The following is a 24,617-nucleotide window of genomic DNA, read 5'->3' as shown; positions in this document are numbered from 1 at the left end:
ATATGCCACACCTGTGAGATGGGATGGATTATCTCGGCAAAGGAGAAGTGCTCACTAACACAGATTTAGACAGATTTGTTAACAATATTTGTGAGAAATGGTCTTTTGTGTGTATAGAAAATGTTTTAGATCTTTGAGTTCAGCTCATGAAAAATGGGAGCAAAAACAAAAGTGTTGCGTTTATATTTTTGTTCAGTGTAGTTACTGCTGGATGTCCATTCTGCCTCGTCAGCCTGACCTTCAGAACTCACAGCTGTCCAAGCTTTTGCTAACTTCAGTCCCAGAAATGTTGTTTTTATCTCCACCTAGCATGAGTGGGTGAGTGAGGGGTAAGTGACACTTCTCTTACTTTTTATTGTGATTTGTGACAAGTTGTGCAACACTGTACGATATATTCTGTGACAAATTATGCACAAAAACTGTCTCCATTCTACAGCTTATCCCTATTTGATTGATAAGCCAACCTGCAAAACAAGTGGTGTTTTTTATTATTTTGCACTGGCCCATACGAAAACTAACTTGTACTTTGAGTGACTTACAAACCAGGTACTTTTTGTTTGCATTTATTTTTTTAATTTTCTCTTTTACTTGAGTCATTTTTTAAGGCAGTAATTTAACTTTTACTTGAGTTTAGATTTTCAGTACTGCTTGTACTGTGAAGACATACGTAACTAATGACACAAGGGGTTGAACCCTCTACCTCACTTGACAGCTTGGGAATCATTCAGTGTGTGTGTGTGTGTGTGTGTGTGTGTGTGTGTGTGTGTGCGTGTGTGTGTGTGTGTGAGTGTGTGTGTGTGTTTCTTCAGCCTACATGATATTTAAATACCTTTTACTCTATGATGTTGCTCACTCAAAGAAACCTCTTTGAGTGAGCAACATCATGTGGTAGTGGTCATTTAGTTGATGAAAGAGAAATCTGAAGAGCTCTTGCTTTGATTGATCTAAGTCAAATGGCTTCTCTCTTCCTCCCTCTCTCACACACACACACACACACACACACACTAAAAGATGCAGAAACTGTTGTTTAGACTGCTGTAAAATGGTAAACACACGATATCTTGTGTTTTTATAGGAGTGAGTGCACTGCTGCCAATCAAATGATAAAGACATGCCAAGAAAATGAATTTTGGCAACAGAGTGTTTCTTCTATCTCTAAAGCACAGACATGTTAACACACAGTTGTATACACACACACACACACACACACACACACACACATACAAATCTGCCTTTATCACTACTGGCACTAAAACATATTTGAAAAATGACTTTCCTTAATGACAAATAAAGAAATCAACTGCTCTGTGAATAAAAGGCAGTTGCTACAGTTCTGGGCTCAAATACAGGTGACCTGACCCTCAACAAACTGAACAACAAGAAAGGAGAAAAATGCCAAACAGCAGCCAAAAGAAGCTCATCTACTGTTTTTAGCAGCTCTGGCACTTTGGCAGAAAACCAGCCATCGTTAAGGAAAGCGCTGAACTAATTAGACAGACAGTCGAAGAGCCTGGTGCTTTATGGAACTGACTACAATTGCCGCTGTGGCACGAGATAACACAGAGCAAATAAAAAGGAAATGGGAATCTGAGCTCAGAGAAAATATTGAGAGTGAAACACAAAGAAATACACAAAAATGTTAATATCATCACTTGGGGAAACACATGGAAAGAATACTAATTATTAGGTGCTAGTCTTGTGGTTTTTCTTCCCCTGTACTATTAGCTTAATGAATGTAAATATTAGAATGGACAAATAGATTAAAGGGCAGGTACATCTCCATGTTTTTCAAATAGAAGCAATGCTAAACTAGAGGTGATGCTAAAACATACATACAAAATTAGAATTTTTTGGATTTTTATACACCAGGAACACTACTGGAAAGCTACAGATTGATATAAAAACCTTCAAAAATAAATAAATAATGGTGCCCTTTAAAGCAACACAATGGAGTTTTTGAGCTGTCAAAATATATACTGTATTCAAGATCCTTGTGATGGTACATCAACTCACAACAGGTTGGATGACACCTCCGTCATTGCTTGAGAGCATCCTTTTCACTGGCACTGGCACTATGCAGTTTCGGGGTTCGGGTAGGAACCCGGACACAAAAAAGACTACAAAATGTTGCTGCTTTACAGCATACGTCATATCCCCCTCCTGTCTTTAAAGTAGCGTAGCCGAACCGAGGTGAACCAAGTTAAACGTGGTTGTCATGGCTGAAGCGACAAAGAAAAGGAAGAAGGTGAAGGTGTTGTCCGAGAAGACAAAGAAAACGGGAGAGCGATAAAACAAGAGCTCGACTTGAGTAATCTTGAAGTTATATTCCCTTCATCTGCACCACAGCCTCTCTGCTGTTGTCTGACTTCACTCTGTTGAGTTTGTGTGTGCGTGTGTGCATGTGAGTGTGTGTGTGTGTGTGTGTGTGCATGTGTGTGTGCACGCGCTGTGAGGAGGAGGTCAGCCCTGACATGCAGAGAGCAACTCATTTCTGAGTTTTGAAAATGAAGGTCAGCCCTGACATGCAGAGAGCAACTCATTTCTGAGTTTTGAAAATGAATGAATAACTGAAGCAATGGGCCTAATCATGTACGTACAAAATGCTATAAGGCTACTTTACCTGTTCTGAAGACATGATGATCGCGCATTACATGGCCAGCTTCACGAAGTTCACCAGTATCGTTGGCTTGTCAACAAATGCACGCGCAGAGGTAAAAAGAGCAATCCTCTATTGTGTTGCTTTAAGGGAAGTTTAGGAAATGGCAAATATAACAGACTACTAGAGACACAAGATTTTGAAAGAAAATGTACCAACTCACAGTGAACATCATCTAAACCTCTGAAGTTAAACTAAAGAGTAATGTCACTTTGCATTTGGAAATTTCCCATTTTAACGTGACAATGCTCTGGTGCACAAAGCTAAAATAAATGCCCAGTTTGCTGTCGGAGAACTCGTCTGCACAGAGCCCTGACCTCAACCACACCTCACACCTCTGGTATGAACTGGAGCACTGACTGTGAGTCAGACTTGATCACTCAACATAAGTATGTAGCTGTGTGACACTACTTTACAATTTGGGGTGCCAGTCAGAGTCGAGTCTGTTAAGAATATCCCCAAAACAACCTGCAATCAAGCATAAAAAATAAACTAGAGTGCAGCAAGAAAAATACTCCAATTTAAGTCTCTACAATAGCTCACTTTGCATTGATGGATAACTTGACAAAACTGTGGGGGTGAGGTAGAATAGTTTGATGTGTGGATGTAATAAGCAAGTTTACAGCAAACAGTCCAAACTGCCTGATTCCACATCATCAAAAATTCAGTTCCAGGTACTCCGACCTCAAATGCAGCCTCTAGTTTAGTTCAGTTTCGAAAAAAACACATCCCCCCCAGTGGGATTTAAGACCAACTAAACCAAATACACCAAGAGGAGAAAACAAAACTATATCAAGAAGCAGCTCAGGAGAATATATTTGTTGTTACAGAGCAAACAATATATTTACAACTATTTTCAAGCAAGTTTTATTACTGACAGAACTGTAAACTGGTCAGGTAACCCTATCAGTGGACTTTTGCTAAGGGGGACATTTACTGCTTTCTCTGGAGGAATGACTCATTCAAGGATGTAACACAAGCTCTAATAGAGCTCCACACACCAGACTTCAGTGCACAACTGCAAAATAATCACTGAACGCTGTCCACTGTCAGCTGCTGTCACTCTAATAACTCTCCATAATATAGTTTTGGAGAGTCTGTATTCAACCAGCATGGGGAAACAGGTCAGTTTGTAATTGGATTGCTGACAACTGAAGGTGCAGTTTACTGCATTCAGAATGAAGTTTTGACAGGTCTGACATAGTGTGATTTCAGACAGAGGTGGACGGTTGTCACAAGAGGTTGAACTCACTAATGCTATTGTGGCTGAATGGGAGCAGATCTCTGCAGTGATTAATGCCCATAAATAACATATTCCATACCCACAAATGGGTGATCATCACCACTTATAAGTGTTTAAACTAAAAGGGGAATATCACGGGCCCAGTTCCATTTCTTATCCCCCAACCCCCATTACATACAATGCTTTAAAGTTTAAGTTTTTTTTGCCTATATTGGACAGGACAGTGAAACATGACAGGAAGGAAGACAGCAAGGAAGACATGCAGCAAAGAACGAAGGCCGGATTCCAACCCCCACCACCGCAACAAGGGCTAGCCGCACCATTCCCATGTGAACTGCCAGTGTGCCCAACTTTTAAGTCAATACAACATATAAACACTTTAACTATCTGCCTTTCACCGCGCTACCTCAACTACTAATGTACAGTTTTAGCCCACTAACGATGCCACTATTGGCAATGGTACTACTGTATTTTCAATAAATCAAATTCATAAACACTCTGTCTGAATACATTGCTCTTCTTAATGGGTTCAGCTGACTATTTTATCTGCAATTTCCTATGACCTGTATCCCAAACACACACCATGTGAAACTGTATGTGGGCAACTGTACACTCAATGGGTATGGACTAGTCTAATATGACTGATGCAAAGTAAAAATACCGATCCACATCATCATCTTTAGGATAAGCCTTCATTTTGAAATTCTGCATCACCGTCAATCAGCGCCAGGCAGGTACTGGCAAGCAGCTATGGGAAAGATGATAATGATAACAGTATTTAAGCTTGATTACATCAGCACTGTGGGAATATTTTTGGTTTCTGAAAAAATACAGGTCAACAGACACAGCACATGCCGTACATGAACAATGCCGTTATGAGATAAAATATTCAGAAAACACAACGTACCTGGCCAGCTGGGCATCTCACTCCGCTAACCTCTTGCAGTAACACAGCAACATTGGCTGCTTGTTTTAACAATGTTAACCTGAAAAATGTGCATGCAGGCTGATATTCAACTGTGCTGCTCTGTCAGGAGAGGCAGTGACTTACACAAAATGTAAGAAAAAGTATAAATAATACATGTACACATGTACTTTGTTAAGCTATGAGTGGAGGAAAACCCCTCTAGCTGTTGGGCTAATTGATGCTATGTAAAAGTGCTTAAGTTGATAATGTGTGACTAGCAAAAAACTATTGTTTTGTCCCTAAACCGTGACAGTTATTATTGAGATGAGTTTTACTCTTATGTTAAATGATCTTGTTGTTAATCCACATTTTATGGCTGTTAGGAGAGGTTTGCCTTCAGGACTTTTAGCCAGATTGCCCTGAAGTTTAAGGAAACGATCATGGTTTAGGTTCAAATGAAAACATTTCTTTCAGGAAGAGCTTTCTGACAGAGAGCCCTGAAGGATAACGTATTCCATGTGCTGGGACCAAATTTGAGGTTAACGTTACTGCATTAACAGATAAACATTTTTTTTTATCTTTAATGGCCAAAAGCAAAAAAAAGAAAAAAGATTTGGATGGATTTCTATCCAACTGTGTTAAATGGGCATACAATTTCATCTCATATTGATCACAGGCCCCTGAATAAGTCAAAATCATATTGTGGTTGACTTTGTGATATCAGCAAATATTGTATTGTTGTCCAAAGAGTCAATGTAATATCATATTGTGGTGAAACATGTTGAAACTAGTTGGTTAGCAACTGAGACATCAGCATAGTAGTGATTTGTTTTGTTATGTTTCATAAGAAAAGGACCATCATACACCAAAAAGTGTGGTTTCTGTAATTTAAAACTAGGTAAAACCTCCCTTTGCAGGGCCATGTAGCCCCAACACTTCACCCTACACCTCTATCCCAACAAGAAAAGGGACACCCTACCGCTAGACATGTACGTGCCAAACAAAAGGATAAGTGGTAGGGGCAAGGGGTGTTTTGGGATTAAGCTATGAAGTCAATCATCAGTGAGATAAGGACCAAAACTCTCATCCTCTTCATCACCACCTCTGCTAACATGAAGTCACCTTAAGAGGAGATAAAGGGAGGGATGGAGTGAGAAAGTGAGGGAAGGTGAAGGCTATTTGGGAGACTTTATTTGCTACTTCATCATCAAAACAGGATGTGTGTTATTGCTGAAGAAGCACTAATATAATTGACATACTGTAGCCTTATTCTAGAATACAACTTGAAGCCAAAGTTTTATGCACAGCCAGCAGAAAATGTGCATCGAGCACACTGAAGTTGCTGACATTAAATAATAACATGACAAGTTTGAATAAAGCATGAACTGTAATGTTAAATGTGCCCACATTTATGAGCTTATAGGTGTAGGATATGGACTTCAAGCATTCAGAGGTGGGAGGAAACTCAGTTTTATTAAGTACTGTACTTGAGTACAACTTTGAGGTATTTCTACCATTACAAGCTACTTTATTCTTCTGCATCACCAGTTTTAAAAAGAAAGTTCTGTACTTTTTACTGTACTACATTTCTCTCTCAGAGATGGAGTGCATTATCTGCTAAAGCAAAAATTAAAACAGGATGGTGTCATGGAGGGAATAAAGAGAATCTTTTGTAGCTTTTGGACCACCTGAACAGTTTGATATATCAAACTGAAAGACATGTGACCCAACTTGTGGTTATTTTGCAGCACATGTCAAATGTAGATTGTAATGTGAAAAGAGAGGCTGTTCTTTTCTACTTCATCATGTTCGTTGGTTGGGCCAGACTCTTGTCCTGGTTTTAATGGTTCGGTGCTATTTATTTGTTAAGGAATTTAGGGATTTCAACATCTACAACTGATAATATGAGAAGATTCAGAGACCCTGGAGAAATAGCTGCACATAAGGGGCAAGGCTGAAAACCAACATTGAATGGCCATGACCTTTGATCCCTTAGGTGGCCATGGCATCATAGGTAACTTGCACATCTGTGAAGGCAGGTTTTCGAGCAACACATGCTGCCATCCAGACAACATCTTTTTCAGGGATGTCCCTGTTTATTCCAGCAACACATTGCATGTAACAACAGTGTGGCTTTGCACAGAGTGTGGGTACTGGACTGGCCTGCCTGCAGTCCAGACCCAATTCCCACTGAAGCACAAAATACAACATCAGAGACCCTTAGACCGTTGAGCAGCTGAAGTCGTATATCAAGCTCCAAATTTCAACAATTAGTGTCCTCAGTTCCCAAACACTTACTAAGAGTTGTTAAAAGAAAACTTTTGTGAAATGTTTTGCAGGCATCTGTGTGTGTATTTACAAAAATCAACATTTTTCAGTTTGAACATAAAATATCTTGTCTTTGAACTGTATTCAACCAAATAAAGGTGGAAAAGGATTTGCAAATGATTGCATTCTACTTTTTATTTATGTTTGACACAACGTCCCAACTTTTTTGGAATTGGGGTTATATGCAGGGAGTTTGCAAATCTTCAAAGAGTAAATATAAACAACGAATAAGCTGAACTGCCACTGCTCAGATGAAGAACAAAGTGAAGTCCTAACGCTGATATAAAGAGTGGGAGGAATGTTGCTTCTTTTAAAGAAGTGGAGCTGAGGGTGTTTTCAAGGCTACCTGTAAAGAAGGCATGATATCACATATAATTGAATATTGGCTACTATGCATTGTAATTGCCTCTACAGAGCATGCATTTATGATTACTGTAAGCATGTCACATGTTCAAATACCTGTCATACAGCACAAGCACAGGCTTCTGTTCTCAGAACATGCAACATCTGTTTATAATGTTCAATAGTTCTGTTCAGTCTCTCAGTCTCTTATATGTATTTCCTATGTGGTTGTTCAGGTCAGGAATACAGGCAGGATGCACTCTGTGCCTGGGCAACTTTAAAAGTAAATGCTGAACTCTGGCTGTAGGACAAAAGCTCCTCTTGCTTCCCTCTTTCTCACATTGAACTTCACCACAGAAGTGGTGGTGCTGCTGCGCTGCACCTCTGCTGCTGAATGACCACAGAAGGAACACAGTGGCCAACACCATGTACCGTAATAGGCCTGTCTGCTCCGCTGCTCTGTCTGGATCAATAAAGATATAAAGCGACGCAGAGAGAGACCCAATGAAGCTGAGCGGCCTGCCAGCAGCTGGTCGTGTCCTCGGTCCCTGGCTGAGTCCACCGCTGCTGTCAGGTGGTAATGTGTCTGCTGACCTTGAGTTTACACCGAGAGCAACACACACCGACCTGCTCTATCTGCCAAAGTGTTTCCAACAGCAGCAGCATTATGTTTACATCTACAGGTATATTTATGGGATCTGGCAGACACTCTTATCCAGAGAAACATATTCAATCCCAGGAGCTAAAAGTCCCTTTGTGTTTACAGCACATATTAATAACAGAACTTTAGGTCATTCAGACCGACCATGGAGCCTTCTTTAAGATGCAGTGTTTGCAATTTAACTTGTTTTGTCTTCTAGTTCTCTTGTTGGCTTCTGTTCAAGCCGTTTATCTCACTGTTCTCAGAGTTGTTGGGAAGTTGCCTACAATGTATTGTTTTCAACATCAATTAACAGTACAAGCAATGTCCACCCTCGATCATTATATTGATACATGTGAAAAACAGTGCCCTCTAACTGTGTAACTGAAGCTGAACACAGATTGTAGCAGCCTTGAGGACTGAGTTTGACCAGTGTAAGAGCCCCAGTAGTTCTAGGCAGTTAAGAAGTAAAGAATACTGAATATGTTCCTTTATATCAATATTGTCAGCTTGCCACATGCACTACACTTCCCTTTGTCAACACTGCATTTTCTTTACTCTTGATGCCGGTTTGTCACTGTAACTCTGGCTGCTATCAGTTCCAAATATACAACTGTGTAGCCTTGAAGCAACTCATAGCCTGATGCTGTAAGACAGAAACAGAAAAACACTGTAAACAGTGACACTCCGATGTAAATGAGCTGCTTGAGTTGGTTGGAGGTTTGTTTTGAATCTGGATAGGGATATGCAGATACACTTCTTTTCTGTTAAACTCAACTTTGTTATGATCCATACCACATCTTTGGGGCTGAAAAATAAAACCGATGAAATAGTGGCAAAAATCATTATCATTAGCATTACCACAATTAGCTGTAAATGCACCGTGCTAACTAAGCTAACAGCTAGCATTAGGATTATCTCCACTCTCCTGTCCAAATATGGTCACTTCTGGCTCCAAAAATCATAGATGGTGATGGTCAAAATGCCAAACTCAAAGCTTCAAACAGGAGTCTATGAACCAATGGGTGACATCACAGTGGGTACACCAATTATTTTATACATCTATGTTATCATCCCATGAATACATAGTGAAATGTATTAAATGTTTGATAGTTTTGCTCTGTTATTTTGTTTGTAGGAATTATTAATTTGAAGATGTGAAAGTCAAGAGCACAGATCATTAATCTGTGCACATTGCTGTTACACCTGATACCTTCCCGGCTCTGTAACCATCAGCACAGGCTAAGAAACCAGACATGTGTTGACAAAGAGGGACTTGTTAAAAGATAATAAGGGATTCTGCAACTCACTCCAACACTGAGGTGCACTTGCATACAGGTGGACGATGGCTACATAGTAATAATGAAAAAGGTTTTCATTGCACCGTTTTTGGTCACACACAGTTATTCCAAAAACGTCACATGCACATGATAACGGAGGGCAAACTTTCTGCCAAACAGCTCTGCAGGAATATGCTCGTACATGGCAGCTTCACTGCTAATGATGACTATTTATAAGACCATTTTCTCGTCACACTGCAGAACTCAACAACAAAAACAACAGGGAGGCGGTGAAGGAAACCTCTTCAGTATTCAAGCTGCACTTTTTTTGTACTCTGCTCAACTAACTTTAACTTCAAAAACTTGAAAAATTTGATTTAAGCTACCAGAGTTGAATATTCATCATCAACTGATCTGTAAACTCTCCGTTCTTCTGTTCATTCATTAGAGCAAACCCCACACAGGAGCAGCAGTCTGCTTTTGTTCTCCGTCTGACTCGTGTCCCAGCCCTCGCTCTCATTATTGTTACTCTCATCCTGCGTCTGTACTTGTTATTATTCTGCTTGTGACCATTAGGCCTGTTCATCTCATTACTGTAATTCGGATTCAAGGCCCACACCTGCCATTACTGCGAGCACTCTGTCTCATTAGGAAACTCCTGTCACCGCCGCAGTGAATGCAGCAGCGGCAAATTAGTTCTGATAGAAAAGTCTTCAATGAGACACAGAGTGGCAGCAGGGAAAGATATGACTCTGTTTGCATGTGTGTGTGGGTGTGTGTGGGGGGGGGGGTGGACGGGGGGGGTGGAAGGAGAAAGTGTGTAAATTAACAAAATAAAGGCAAATTGTGAATGCATATTTGTGTGTGTGTGTCTGGAAGGGGGTGTTTTATGAGGACGAGAAGGAGAGAATAAATGTGTGTATGTGCATGCAAGTTTGTTGTGTCTCAGAATCTTAGTTTAGTGTGTGTGCGTGTGTTACTGTGTGTGTGTGTGTGTGTGTGTGTGTGTGTGTGTGTGTGTGTGTGTGTGTGTGTGTGTGTGTGTGTGTTATGAGATCTATAGCTACCTAATGGACCTATTTTCTAGTCTGAGTTGCTTCAAACGATTCAGTCGGAGCAAAGAAACTAATGTGGCTATTAAGGCTGCATTAGCTGAAGTCACTGTCTCTCTCTCACACACACACACACACACACACACACACACACACACACACACACACACACTCTCTCTAATTGCGAGTTGTTGCAAATGTTGTCTTCTCCTATTATGAGTTTGTAAAAAGCTGTCAGTGAGGTCACCCTCAGGCCACTGAAGCCCATCAAATCCTGCTGTAGATTTCTGGGTGTTAACCTTTAAACGCATCTTTTAAATCTCATTTACCGCTTTTTACGTACGCACAGAATAAACCAAGGATGCAGTCATTTCAACTAATGCAAATGGTATGATTTATCTTGCAAGAAAGCAGCTATGTCAAACAAGGAGTAATGGGTGTTTTGGGGGCAATTTTCTTTTTCTTTTTTTTTTACCCAGCAGCCAAGGCCGATGGGAGTTGATCATGTTTGACATCGAGGTACGAAACCCAGCAGGAGTGTCTGCAGCGTTTCATTGATTTTCATATTATCTTGTGGGTAAAAATGTTCCACAATTCAACGGTAGCTCACAGATCTGTTGAGTGAAAATGAAACAGTGCGATGGGCAATTTATCTCAACACGCTGAGCCCTGACTGAATATGTAATACTGTTAAAACTGCATGGCTTTACATCTTTAGATCTGCTGTATGTTTGTCTATTTGTTTCTTAATTCAAATGAGCCTACTGGAAAGAGATAAAAGAGAGAATATAATTTACACAATAAAAAAATAAAGTGCTGCAGGCACAGATAAATTATTTAAAACAGACAGCAACTAATTTCTTATAAAATACAAAGGAGGAACTATGTCAGTATAGCAGTAATCCATCATACCTGTTCCAGCCAAGTGGAGAGAGGACATTTTACCACAGCAATGTCTGAGTGTCAGATCCAACAACAACCAATAAGATGAGTAACTCTTTATTAATCCCTGTGGGAGAAATTGTCTTCTGCAATGCACTCAGGTTACTTATAAAGTAATAGTAAGTCCAGTGAATCTAACTTGAGGGCCAAATCTATTTATTTCTATCCAACATGCATTCCAAATATCCTACAAAGACTAGACACCCAGACAGAATGACGAAACATGAAATGTTCAGAATCTGAAAACATGATTAAGCAAATACTGAACAATTGAGTAAATACAGGAGACTACACACTAGGGATGTCTACCAGCTATGCATGTCAGTCTGTAGGTCAATTTACACACACACATATACACGCAGTGGTGTAATGTAGGGAAGTAATAAAACATTGTTGCAGTGTTTAAGAAGTTTTAGGATTACTCCACTACATTCCCTAAATACAATGTGTATTTTTACATTGAAGTAATATTCTAACAGGTGACTTTAACTTTGACCAAAGTTATATTCTGGTAAGATATCTGTACTTTTACTCAAGTGTGGCTTTCAGGTACTTTATCCACCACTGCATACACACACACACCTTGCTAACAGCTCATCATCAATATTAGTCAAACCAAAGAGATGATTGTGGACTTTGGCAAGGCTGGCACAACCTCACCTGGTGCAACAACACATCCAGCATCATTAAAAAGGCACACCAGTGCCTCTGAAATTGAGTAAACTGAAGAGGGCGGGACTGGACACTAAAATCATCACATCCTTCTACAGGTGTGTGATGGAGAGTATCCTCACCTCCTGCATCACAGCGTGGTATGGCAGAGAGACATGCACTGCAGCGGGTGGTTAAGGCTGCAGAGAGAACCATCGGCTGCGGTTTACCACCAATTGGAGACATATACATCAGCAGATGCAGGGACACGGCCTCCTGCATCATGAAGGACTCAACCCACCTTGCAAATGAACTGCTGGCACCCCTCCCCTCACGTAGGAGGCTGCGCAGCATCTAGGCAAGAACCACCAGGCTGAGGAACAGCTTCCTTCCAGATGCTATACGACAGATAAACTGCACTACACTGCATTTTTGAACCACACTATCCTGAACTGCTGTTACTTTAATAGTAACTTTTATTGTGATCTTGATATTTAAATCACATTTTATTTTTTATGTTTCTTAGTTTTCAAGATTTTAGGATTTTAGTGTTGACTGCACATTGCACCGTTCACTTATTTATGTATTTATTTAGTCAGTTCCTTATTTGTTGACTTAGTGTTTCATATAATGTTCATTATGCAATGCTCAAAAAGACCTGAGTTCTACATTTTATTCTTTTCATGTATTTGCATAACTGTAATGACAATAATGAATCCTTGATCCTTGATCTTTCTCATGCACTGTTACTGTAGCTGGGGGAAACCACTGTGTGAGCCCTATGTATGGATTGAGTCTGACACACCCCAACTTTATGTGACTCCTGGTATGGCAATCACCTCCACAAATCAGACCTGATCTGTCACCAACAAGCTCAGCCAAACATGGGCACGAAGCAGAAGAAGCATCAAGCCTGATGTCACTGAACCAAAGCTCAAGATTTAGAGGCTACACTCTTTTTCTGGGACATAACAGTTATCAAACTAAATTAAAAGTTCATCTGAAAACCACAGTCACTGGCACCATGACAATTGCATTAAATGTCTCCCACTGAACAGCAGCCTACCTCTTCAACAGGGAGGGGGGCCGTCCTCTTCTCACAGGGCACGAAGCAGTGCTGGCGCTCATCCGGGTTCACTTTCACGTAATCGTGGTGCGCACGCCCACGTTGGTTTGACCGGAGGACCCAGCAGACATGCGTTAAAAGCTCTCAAAGTTTGTCATTTGCTCAGCCAGCTGTCCGTCAAAGTCTGCCAAGATTCCCTGCACAGAGAGACCAAGAGAAAAGGGTAAGTGGTGAGAAGAGGGAAAAGGCTGAAGGGGGGGGGGGGGGGGGGGTACAAGTGGACAGATGCCTCGAGAGGATGGCAGAGCAGCCAAATGGCAACTTGGCTGGTAAAGTGACATGTTCCTTCAATCAGCAGGAACCATCATTGGGACGAGGAGAGAGGACTGGGACAGACCAAGATGAAAGACAGACTGAGAGAAAGAAAGCATCATGGTTAAAAGGAGACTCCATTCCTCCTTGTGTCTTATCAATGACAGAGTGACAGAGCTCAGACTATAGAGAGGAAGTGAAGCCGAAGTTGAGACAGCAGCAAAACTGCCATCTGTTAATCAATCAGTGTCAGGCTGCAGCTATTACACTTCAGCTACAGACAACTGATGTTTTTCTAAGAAACAGATCCTGAGAGAAATGTGAGTGAGTATCCTTTGATAAACAGGCCTGACAGGGCAGCAGTAAGACAGGAGTACCAACACATAATCTTATATCATAATTTAAAGAGTAAAGAAACCCACTCAGCTTCTCTGTGCCCTCTGCCCCACTTTTTTTACTATGTTGCTTGGTGCTAGGCTAGTTCAGTAGCAACACTCACTTGCTGTATCAACACTATAAAGTTGACTGAGACAACCTGCCGTCAACTTGTTAGGGGTAAGGTTGGGGATTAATCAAAGACTATAAAAAAAGTAGATGTAATCTCTGGGTCTGAAAAGTGAAGCCAATTTAAACCTGCATTCTTCCTAATGGCCAGCAGGTGGCGACTCCAATGGTTGGAAAGAGAAGTCTGATTGTAAGTCTTTGAGGAAATGACACTGAAATGACATGAAACATTTTCCTAATGAGTTTATGGTCTGAATTGCTAAGTTTAAAGTCTTTTTCAGTCAACCCAACCACCAGAAAAAAAGGCTGGCATTATACATTTCTGCACACCATGGATACACTAATGCACTAATTCATCGGCCGCACGTCAGGTATCGGCTGATATTCACTTTGTTGACTGCCATCGGCCGATAGGCAAATAAGATGGCATTTGCATATGGCAATGACCAATGTTTTTCTTTTGTCAATTTTGCACAGGCTTAAAAGCGGGGCTCCAAACTACTGAAGTCCTGTCAATCTGGCACATTTCAGGGAACAACCCTATTGTTTTGCTGATAATACTAAATTGTGAACAACAAATCTGAGCTGACATCAGCAGGAGGAGAGCTAGTTAACATTAGCTGTAGGCTGTAGGTGGCTGGAACTAACCTCTGACTGAGGTTGCATAACCTCATATACTAGCTCATATACTATGTTACTTTAGAAATGTTGATATGATGAGTATGAAAAGTTCAATTGCAATATATTCCTGGTTTGCAGAAATGTACAACGCCAACATTTTCTTCTGACAACCGGGCTGTGAAACAAATTCAAAGCATAATGTGCTAACAAATTACCTCATTTTCCACACTGCATCTCAAACAATCACAAGCAAGACAAGAGATTTTTTTTCCCCTATATTTGTGGTTCCTGTATCTCCTCTCCAATTGGTTTCTTTCTGTTCCGTCTTGAGTGCTGAAGATCAGAATTAAAATCTGACACTTCCTGCCAAAGTTTTAGATAGCTAAAACTTTTTTCTTGCTTTCACATTCAGTTGTAGCTGCAGGAAATATCTAGAGGTGACAGCATGTTTGCTGCTTCTGGCAGGTACCCACAGGAAACAGTAAAAAAAAAACTCCCAACAACCTTGCAGACTCAGGTATGCAAATTACAGAACTGATTACTGTTTTTATTGGAGTTCTAGGGTGGGTTATTCCTTTATTGGCCATATAGTCCCGAGGGATGTGTAGACAGGGGGACAATGGACAAGGCGCAGTTTCGAGACCTGTGTAGAGTTGCCAAGCTGGGCTGATTTGAGTCGGGGCAGCAGGAGGAGGACTGCCAGCATTTCTTTTTTTTTTTTTAACAGAAGTGCTGACAGTTCCCAACCAGAAAATGTGCTTAGAAACCCAGACAATTTCCTGCAGTCACCTATTTAGTCTTTTCCACTTCAGTCTCAATGGATCTTTTTATAACTGTGGCAACACAGTTTAGAAAGTGGGCCAAACTCATCTCCCATATGTCTCTGTGGGAGACTGAATGTTGAGTGTCTCAGTGGGGATGAAGAAAGGCTGGAAACTTCCCGACTGAGAGAGAAAGGCAGCGGTATTTAGTGATGAAGCGAAAGACAGGAGAGATGTAACTAAGAGACAGAGGGGAGAGGGATGAAGAGAGGCAAAACTGTCAAGGCGAGAGAGAGGGACTTCACACCCTCTGTCTATGATTGTTTTTGTTAGTCCCAAAGGTTACCAGCTTGGCTCTGTTTGCTCTTCAGTATTTTACTGTCAGAGATAACAGTCATGTAGAGCCTTGACGACCATCACACAAGGTCAACGTTTTATTTTTTACCTGCAAATTGTGTGCAATCAGCAGGGAAATGTACCTGACAAGGCTGCCAGGTGTCATCAGCGCCTCAAGCAGTGCACCGCCAGAGGGTGGATCAGTTGTCTTTGCTACTTGCCTCTGTGGCTGCTGCAGTTTGGCACTCATTGGCGTAACATAAATGTCTGATTTGGTGATCAGCTTAGCACCATATCCTTCATCTTAAGTCACATATTTTTGTCATCTTCCACTTTCACTGTCTCACAACAATGCCCAGTCTTTGTGGAGGCACCATGGACAAAGCAAGTAACAAATCAAAAGCTAATTTTTAATTCTGCCACATTTAAAAAAAAAGATTGTTTTCGTTTACATAATTCAGAATGCAATCTGGAATTTTATTATAAACTTGTGCCTTCATTGTGATATGCATTTTAAATTTGACCATATGTTGAATGTTTTCATTCCTGTGAATCCCTTACAGAGAAAACAGACCTGACACAAGAAATACCAGTGCTCATTCCATCTCAGCATTTTGTCTCTAAAACTAAACATCCCAACATGTGTTCCTCTGAAAATATTGACTCTTTCTTGATTTCAGAACAGAAAGTCTAATCAGAGTGCTGATTGGTAGAAGATTGTTTCCATCTGTGCTGATGATTTCCATGAAAAAAGTACATTTCCAAACCAGAGAGAAAATTAATGATCAGGCTATTGCATTTATGTCCATAGTATACTTCTATGTACTTCTGAAAACAATTATTTGGTTAATCAAGTTATTGAATGATTGAAAATTAGCAAGGTGACAATTTAGATAATTGTTTTTATTTGCTGTAGCTAATTGACATAACTTCCTTGAGGCTATAATGACATTTTCTGCTGTTGTCTGTTTAACATTGTACACTTCTGCAAACCACAGATATACGTTTGTACGTAGGGTTTAATTCAAACTATAAGTCTCTACAGTGCTGTGTTTTTTTAAAGACCCGTCGCTGTTTTTCTTGCAGCTTTTGGGCTTCAAAATGTAGACATGTTGTAGTGACCTTTCACTGTTTTTTCCACGGAGACTGTATAAATAATGGATGTAGCTACCATGAAGTCACCCATTGGTTTGTGGTCCACCATTTTGAAGCCTCTAGTTTGGCATTTCAGCCATCACCATCTTGTTTTTTTGGAGCCAGAAGTGACCATATTTGGATGAGAGGTTCGAGCTGTGAAAGTGTGAGAAGTGGATCTGACTGAGAAGCCAAGGACACTATCAGCAGGCAGCCTGTCACTGAACGCCGCCCACCCTTAAATATGCGTAACTTTGGGCCTTAATAAAATGTTAACGGGTAAGTTACCCCCTGTACAGCTGTCATGTTTGTTTAAATTAGCTATAGAGACAAAAAACATTTTTGTACCAGGCTATTAACATGCTTATTTCTGCTGTAAAGTTGGCCATTTTAACATGGGGGTCTATGGGGATTTACTCTGTTTTGAAGCCAGCCTCAAGTGGCCATTAGAGGAACTGCAGTTTTTAGCACCTCTGCATTGGCTTAATTTTTCAGCTTTGGGGGTTGATCATGTCCCAAAAACCAGAACCAGAAACTCTGGACCAAAACACAATCATTTCCGAAGCATAACCACGTGGTTTTTTGTCTAAACCTAACCACACGTTAACCACAGTGTTGTTAAAACATAAAATTTAAACATAACTACCACATTATAATGCGAAAATGTAATGTATTCATGGTTTGCAGAAAACCACAATGTCATTTGCCACAATGCCACTTTTTTCTGTCAGTTGGGTTGCTCACCATGATAAAATGTATTGTTTTTGTTTGTTTCCAGTGGTGCATTCTTCTTCAAATGGGATACAGCAGCAAGATTTGTCCATTGGCAAAAGTCAGTGATGCTACAGAATCTGTAATTCATCAGCTTGAATCTGGAATTCAACCATGAATACTTTGTGATGAAAGCTGCTTCTGGCTGTTGTCCAGCATTCTCATCTTGGTAGGAAGCCACACGTTACTAAATATGAAGGATGGGGGGTGTCTTGTGTGAACCAGCAGTCTATTCTTCTCCAAAGTGTTAAGTGTGTGAGGTGTTGAGCACACACCATTTGGCTCAGGCAGACATTTTTTAAAACTACAATGAGGAGAAATTGCCTTCTGCTGGTGCTGACTTTCATTCCCACTTTGAAACTCTTCTCACAGTGAACCGTCACTGAGGCCAGAGGAGCTCTGATCACTACACTCACTTCTAGTGGCTGCTTTAAACTCTGGCAAGTAGTGAAATTGAAGGTCATACTAAGTTACTGTTGCGCATGCTTTGGATATGAAAATGACTTAATGCCCAAAGTGCTAGATGGGATGTAAATGAATGAAGTTCACACAAGGAGCTTTGCAACACCCCATACTGAACATACTAGGAGACCAAAATTATCTGCATGGATAGTTTATCCAAGCTTAAAAATGTGACCTGTGTCCTTTGACTTAGGTGTTCCTGTCTGAAATAAACTATGTATCTCTCAACATATTTTGAATCGGGCAGTTATAACAACCTCCTGTCTCTCTCTAGTTTTAACTGCTGATGGAACCCACTCGGCTTTAGAAGTTAATAAGTAAAGACATTTTTAGTCCAACCTGGCAACATTTTCTAATACAGAAGCAAGAGCAGATCATGTAGTGATTTTCAGACCTCGTGACCACCTCATTTCTAAGCCTCTAACACTAATCCAACCTGGCGACATCAAACAGTGTTGATACCTCAATTCTGCACCCAAAACCCTCCTCTGAAATTTAATAGAACCTGAAGTGACAACACTAACATTCCTCTCCCTCTGTTTGTGTGTGCCTTTTTTCTCTTGTCAGTTTTTCAGTGCTAAATGATATAACCTGGCAACCCTGCTCCTCCCTCGAAAAAATAACGTGTCCCACTCCAAATAACCCCCCCTTTTTTTTCTCCTCAAATGTCTGATGGCAAATATCTCTGAGGTCAAACTTACAGCTATCCAACCTGGCAACTCCACACTGTATGAGTAACTTCTCCTGTCAGTCTGATGAAGGATATAACCTCCCTCTGCAGCTAACAGTATTTGAAGTGGCAACACAGAAAGCAGTTTTCACTTCCACCTGCAAAACTCACTTCAACCTGGCAACCGTAACTCTCTCTGCCTTCTTAAAAATCAAATAACCTGCTTCATGTTCCCATCCCTCTACCTGATTGCTCCATCTGTTTCTCCAACCTGGTGAATTCACACAGTGTTAACGAAACCTTACCTCTGCCATCATGCATCAAATGACCTCCTTTTAGTGCTATCATCAATACCCAAAGTGTATAACTTTATACAGCTGGCTGGCAGCCCTTCTCCAGTCTGGCAAGTCTTCCTTGCTCTCCTGTCTCAAGCCAAATAACACTCACATTTCTCTAATATTACTGCTTTCTCTGGTGGCTGGAAATATTTTCAGGGACACAAGTTACAATAATCAAACCTGGCAACTCCAAACTGTGTTGAAAACCAGAAAACCAAAATCATGTCTATTTGAAGTGGTTATGTTAACAGTTTTTTTTAGGACATTACACTATTCATACAAAGTCAGTGGAAAGATGCCAATAGATGTAAACAGGTACACATCCACTCTAGGTGGCACAAATTAAGGCAAAGCCGTATCTGTGTCAGCTGAAAATTTTTTGTTGAATGTTCCTTGAAGAGGCACTTGACTGATATAACACACACACACACACACACACACACACACACACACACACACACACACAAAGGATTATCACCTTGTGGTTGTTTGCCTCCATGAACCAGTCAAGTTGTACTCACAGTTCACATCTATGTCTGTCCAGAATCATATGTGGCCATGACAGATGACAATGCTTCAAATCCGGATGCTGCTGCAAATAAGCTACAGTACATATCTTACCATATGGATGCCTCGTACACATTTTCAGAAGATCTACACAATTAGCACAATTTCAAGGTGGACATCAAGATTAGTGCCACCAATTCAGTGTCTGACCAAATGTCTCCCCATCTGTTTCTAAGTTAAGATGTTGAATAATGGCCAGATAAGTGTTTTTTCAGAGATTATGATGCCACAGTGAAGTTGGCCTGTGACCTTTTGAAAATAATATGACATAACTGCATCATTATATTCTACTGGATATGTCTGTTAAATGTTGTCATATTTAGCATATCAATTGTTGATTTATGGCCAAACATGTGTTTTGTGTAGTCATCTTGACCAGTGACTACCAAATTCAAATCCATTCATCATTGATACCAAGTTGAAGTTTGTACTAAATTGGAGGAAACTCCCTTGAAATGTTCTTGAGATGTCATGTTAACAAGAATGAGACGGACAAAAGGCCACAGTGACCTTGACCTTTGATCACCAATTCCAGTCCAAACAGACGTGTTGGGATCTATGCCTCATCAAGGGCCTGACCTCGTAACAGATTGGCTATCAGAAATATTAATAATTATTAATAAAAAATATTAATTTTGTTTAATAATGTGACTTAATTTAGATTAAGTTACCTCATGGGGCACCATTCCCGAAAAGGGAAAAAATGATAGCCAGTAAATGGTATCAGTCTCATAAAGTTCACTAAACTATTAATTTTAATTGATAATTTAATTAATAACTATAACCAAAATTACTATATTGACAGTAAAGGCTGAAGGATGACGTTGGGGTGCTAACTCAACTTGGTTCTCCTTGTTGCTTGCAAGTTAGTTGCAAACCTTGTGTTTGGCACATTAACTTCTCTGGTTCCAGGTTGTGCTTCTGCTGTGAGCGAGGGAAAGCGATTCTTAGGGCCAAGAGCAGCCAGAGTCTGTGAGCAATTGCCCCCTTCGATGGTTTAGGGGCAAGGCAGGGGTCTGAGCTGGTCAGCAGCCCAGAAGGAAGAGCCATGTCTTGGCCGGTCAAGGGCCCAGGAGAAAAGAGCATCTGAGCTGGTCAACAGCTCACAAGGAAAGAGACAGAGAGAGTGAAGAATGCAGAACTTCTCTTAGAGTTTGCCTGGTGACATCACAAAGTCACATGCCACCGTAAAAGTGGTGTCCAATCAGGGTTGAAGACTAGTCTCTCATTTAGGTCACAGAATGGGGCATCCTGTGAAGATAAGGGCCAAATAGCTGTCTTTGTTTGAAGAACAAAGAACATGAGGTTTCTTACCATTTAAGATGGCAAGAGAAGCCTTCACATGTCCAGTTTAGATTTTAACAAATGACAAATCATCTGTGGTCCAGTGAATCCCAACAGACGTTTGTAAATAAACAGTAAAATAGTCACACTAAGTACCTTTCAGATGTGGGCATTTATCAGTCAGGTAAGATGACATGAAAGATGTTCTCAAGTTGCATTGTGGGAAGTGAAGGATAAAGTGTTTCTGTAACTGAGTCTCTACTACAAAATAACTGTCTCTGCCTCTTCTGCTTCATAATACTAATTATGTCTCCCCAGCTGTATTTAAGTGCAGGACTAAATGAATAAAGCTTTTTGTTATAGCAGTCTCTTTCTTTGTTATTCTCTCTATCTCCTAAAATTTAATTCAATTAGGCTACAGAAATTACTGGAACAGTTGTCATAAATAATTAAGAATATCCTCAAAACAATTAACAGCACATTGTGATGCACACTGAGCAATGTGAGAAAATGATCTGGCTGCTGAGTGGTTTAACATTATTCTGTCATGTATCAATGTCCTGCTCTAATGAAAAAAAAAAAAAACGTAGTTTCTGTAGGGAAACACATTACTCCAATTTAGTTAACTCTAATCTGGCGACTTAACGGTTAACATCAATACCCCGTGTCTGAATAAAAATCCTCTATCACTGATACCGTTAGGACAATTTCTGAACATAATAGGCGGGAAATCAGTGTTTCAGCTTTTTATTTATTTTTTTGGTAAATCTACCTGGGTTTTCTTTTTCTTTTCTGCCATTTCCCGTGTGGCTCAAGAGTTGTGGAACAGACTTTAAATCAATCCACCAAGTCCTAGCCTGTCAGTCTGATGCCAGTGCTCTGATGAACTTACTTACATTAGTTGGGACCACTGTAACTCCACAGATCATCTTGTTCATAGGTGTGATTAAAACTGTACTTTTATTGTGAAATGGAACTACTTCCTTCCCGTGCCTTTGCCTGAGGGAACCCCAAAACTCAGACTACCCAGTTTTCCAAGATCCTTCATTTTTTCTGAGCTAGGTGTGAAACCCAGTCCATTGGCCCAATTTTCAACCACAAATAACCAGTGTTACCTGTAACACCTTGTGATGTCACCACGTCAATAAAAAATCTTCCTCTCTTTCTCCTGGACTTTTCACACTGCAGCTGCAGTGCAGCAGCCCCTCAGCTCTTTGCTCTCAATCAGCAGACACACCAAATTTATTTTCCTCATGGACCCAGAGGATGTAAGAGCCTGTCTGGAATTCCTGGTTAGTGAATAAGCAACACTAACCGAACAGTAAACTAGTTAGCATCAGCGGCTAGACACAATGACTGCGAGCTCAACACATTCTCACTCCAACCTTGTCATATATTGATGTTTGGTCATGGACTTCCATGTCCACATATGACGTGAAAGGTACCATGGGTACATTACCTGTCGGTGCTCTGGGATGCCCTGTCAAGTTCTGCCTGTTATGTGCATCATTTGTTTCCAAAATACACTTTAGTTTCACAGGAAATGTACTGTTTGCATACAGTCTCTTTCAAAATAAATGCACTACGTTGGTACAACACTGCTAATTGATCTCTTTTTTCCCCTAACATCAAATGTTTGTTTTGCCATCACACACGGTTGGGTTTAGGAAAAAAAGAACAGGGTTTAGCTTTACAATCTTATGGGAAGCGAACACGGGTCTCCGGGGTTAAAGTCAGTGGTTGCTGTACCCATCCAACACCCCTCCCACCCACCCGCCCTATTAGCACTGAAATGGTAAAGGCACAGGGAGACTGTTTAACTTTGTCAATTAACATGGTACATTATTGATTGACTTCACTGAGTTTAATTGTTATGCTCTCTTTGTAGTGAGGTTGTTGAGTAACACTGTTTGGCTTTGGCACCACTAAGTTGATGTTGGTTATACTTAATGTGGACACAGGGTTTAGCATGAGAGTTGCCCTCCTCTTAACTTACCCAGCACCTTTATCCTATGCAAATCACTCTTAAACATATTTGCGCACACCAAGAGAAAGTTCAGAGCTCCCGCTCCACATATTGTCCTTCTGACCGACATCATGTGTTTAGAAAGAACCTCCCCCATCACTCAGTCACCATCTTTGAGTCGGCCATCTCTGTAAATTTTCTCTCTGTCTGCCATATTGTTTTGTAGGCCATGTGGCCCCTTCACTGTTTTGGAATACACATGCTGTCTGATAAATGTTGTAGAACTAAAGAACTAGAATCTTGCCAATCTCTTCCATTCAAATCCTTCAAGCTTTACTAGTTTATGTTGGTTGTGAGCTTCTTCAAGGATGAACCTCCAGAGGTATAAAATTAAGTTGTGTTCGACCTGGTGACCTTCCTGTAATCTTGCTACCAAAACCACTTTTCTCTGTCACTGTAACCACCTTTAATATTTCTTTCAATCATGTTGAAAAGACCTGTGAGTGCTCTCCTATGCCAACAGAAGTACAAAATAGCTGTGTCATCTTTGTGTCCTCCCTAGTTTGACATCATCCCAAAGGCTCTTTTATTTTTGTCTTGTATAACAGTATCAATTCCATCTGACACTCAGAGACGTTCTTTTCAATGGTACTAAGTGTGCTTCCTTCTAATAGCAATCTGAGTCTGAGATGGACATATGCGCTGCTGTACTTTCACAGATAAACGTGTACAAAATACAAAAAAAAGGGAGAAAGACGGACATAAATGATGAGACAGGGACCAAACAAAATGCTAATAAATGATTAACATTATTGTCTAATATGCCTCTGACAGACAGACTGATGACTGCTTGGATTAAAGCATTAATGGTGACTTAAGACTATTTTTTTCCATATTTTCATGCTTTCTTTGTCTATCATCCAATACTTCCTCTGAATTTAATTACCAGTGTAAAGTGGTAATTTTTTAAAACCCTGACACATCATTCTGCTGACATCAACTAAATGTCACTTACATACAGTTACGAACAGATCCGTCTTGATACGACAGTGGACATACATTCATCTCCATCATTCTTTTGTAGAGATTAATTTCCTGGTGGGGAATACCCTTAAAGTTACAAGACAAAGGTGACCTGGTTTTCCTCCCTGGTGTGCCCCTTTTGAGTCAATGAGGCTGTGCGAGCAAAGCCTGGAAGAGCCTACGTTTCAAAAATACACTGCAGGCATATCTCAGCTTACTGTATTTCCACAAGACACAAGGAAGTGGAGCTCATTATAATAAGTCTCTGGAGGATGAGTGAAGTCATGTGACCAGGACTGTGCACAGAGCAACCTCCTGTAAGTGGTGGGCTGAGGCAAACAGAAAAAAAGTAAAGTACACTGTGTCCTTTGTACTCACTAAAAGTAAGTATGCCCTGGAAACCCTGGATGTCCTGCTTTTCTCTTAATTTCAACCACCTTCATCCTGGTCAACTTTTTATCACGTTTCCAAACTCTGACATTTGCCATTTTAAAATAAAATAATAAATGCAATCTCTCCAGAGTGACAACCAAGGCCTTTCCCATCCCTCTCTCAAAGTTGTGAAAGCAAAACTGAGCCTACAACTCACCAAAACCTTACATCCATTGTGACATAACAGCTCCTAAAAATGCTTTGCCTTGGAAACTCTGACTACCTTCAAACCTGGCAACCTAGCCATCACAGGCTCAAAACTCTGGCACCAGCTGTTTAAAAATACTCCAACCTGGCAACTAACATCTACCTCAAAAACGCAAAACGCC

The 24,617-nt window shown here is 40.5% G+C and overlaps 1 protein-coding gene across 1 annotated transcript in view; it reads right to left on the bottom strand.

The window, feature by feature from the left end:
* The window catches only part of si:cabz01090165.1 (uncharacterized protein LOC100333421 homolog), a 531,188-nt gene that overhangs the window by 246,712 nt on the left and 259,859 nt on the right, over positions 1–24,617 (bottom strand). Inside the window, exon 4 of the mRNA XM_050061021.1 lies at positions 13,108–13,304. The gene's annotated coding sequence lies outside the window, so the exon portion shown is untranslated. The remainder of the gene's footprint in view (positions 1–13,107; positions 13,305–24,617) is intronic.

This window comes from Epinephelus moara, chromosome 2 (assembly GCF_006386435.1).
Source record: "Epinephelus moara isolate mb chromosome 2, YSFRI_EMoa_1.0, whole genome shotgun sequence".
In the NCBI taxonomy this organism is placed as follows: domain Eukaryota; kingdom Metazoa; phylum Chordata; class Actinopteri; order Perciformes; family Serranidae; genus Epinephelus; species Epinephelus moara.
The sequence above is the reverse complement of the archived record's forward strand: the minus strand, read 5'-3'. Positions and strand labels throughout refer to the sequence as shown.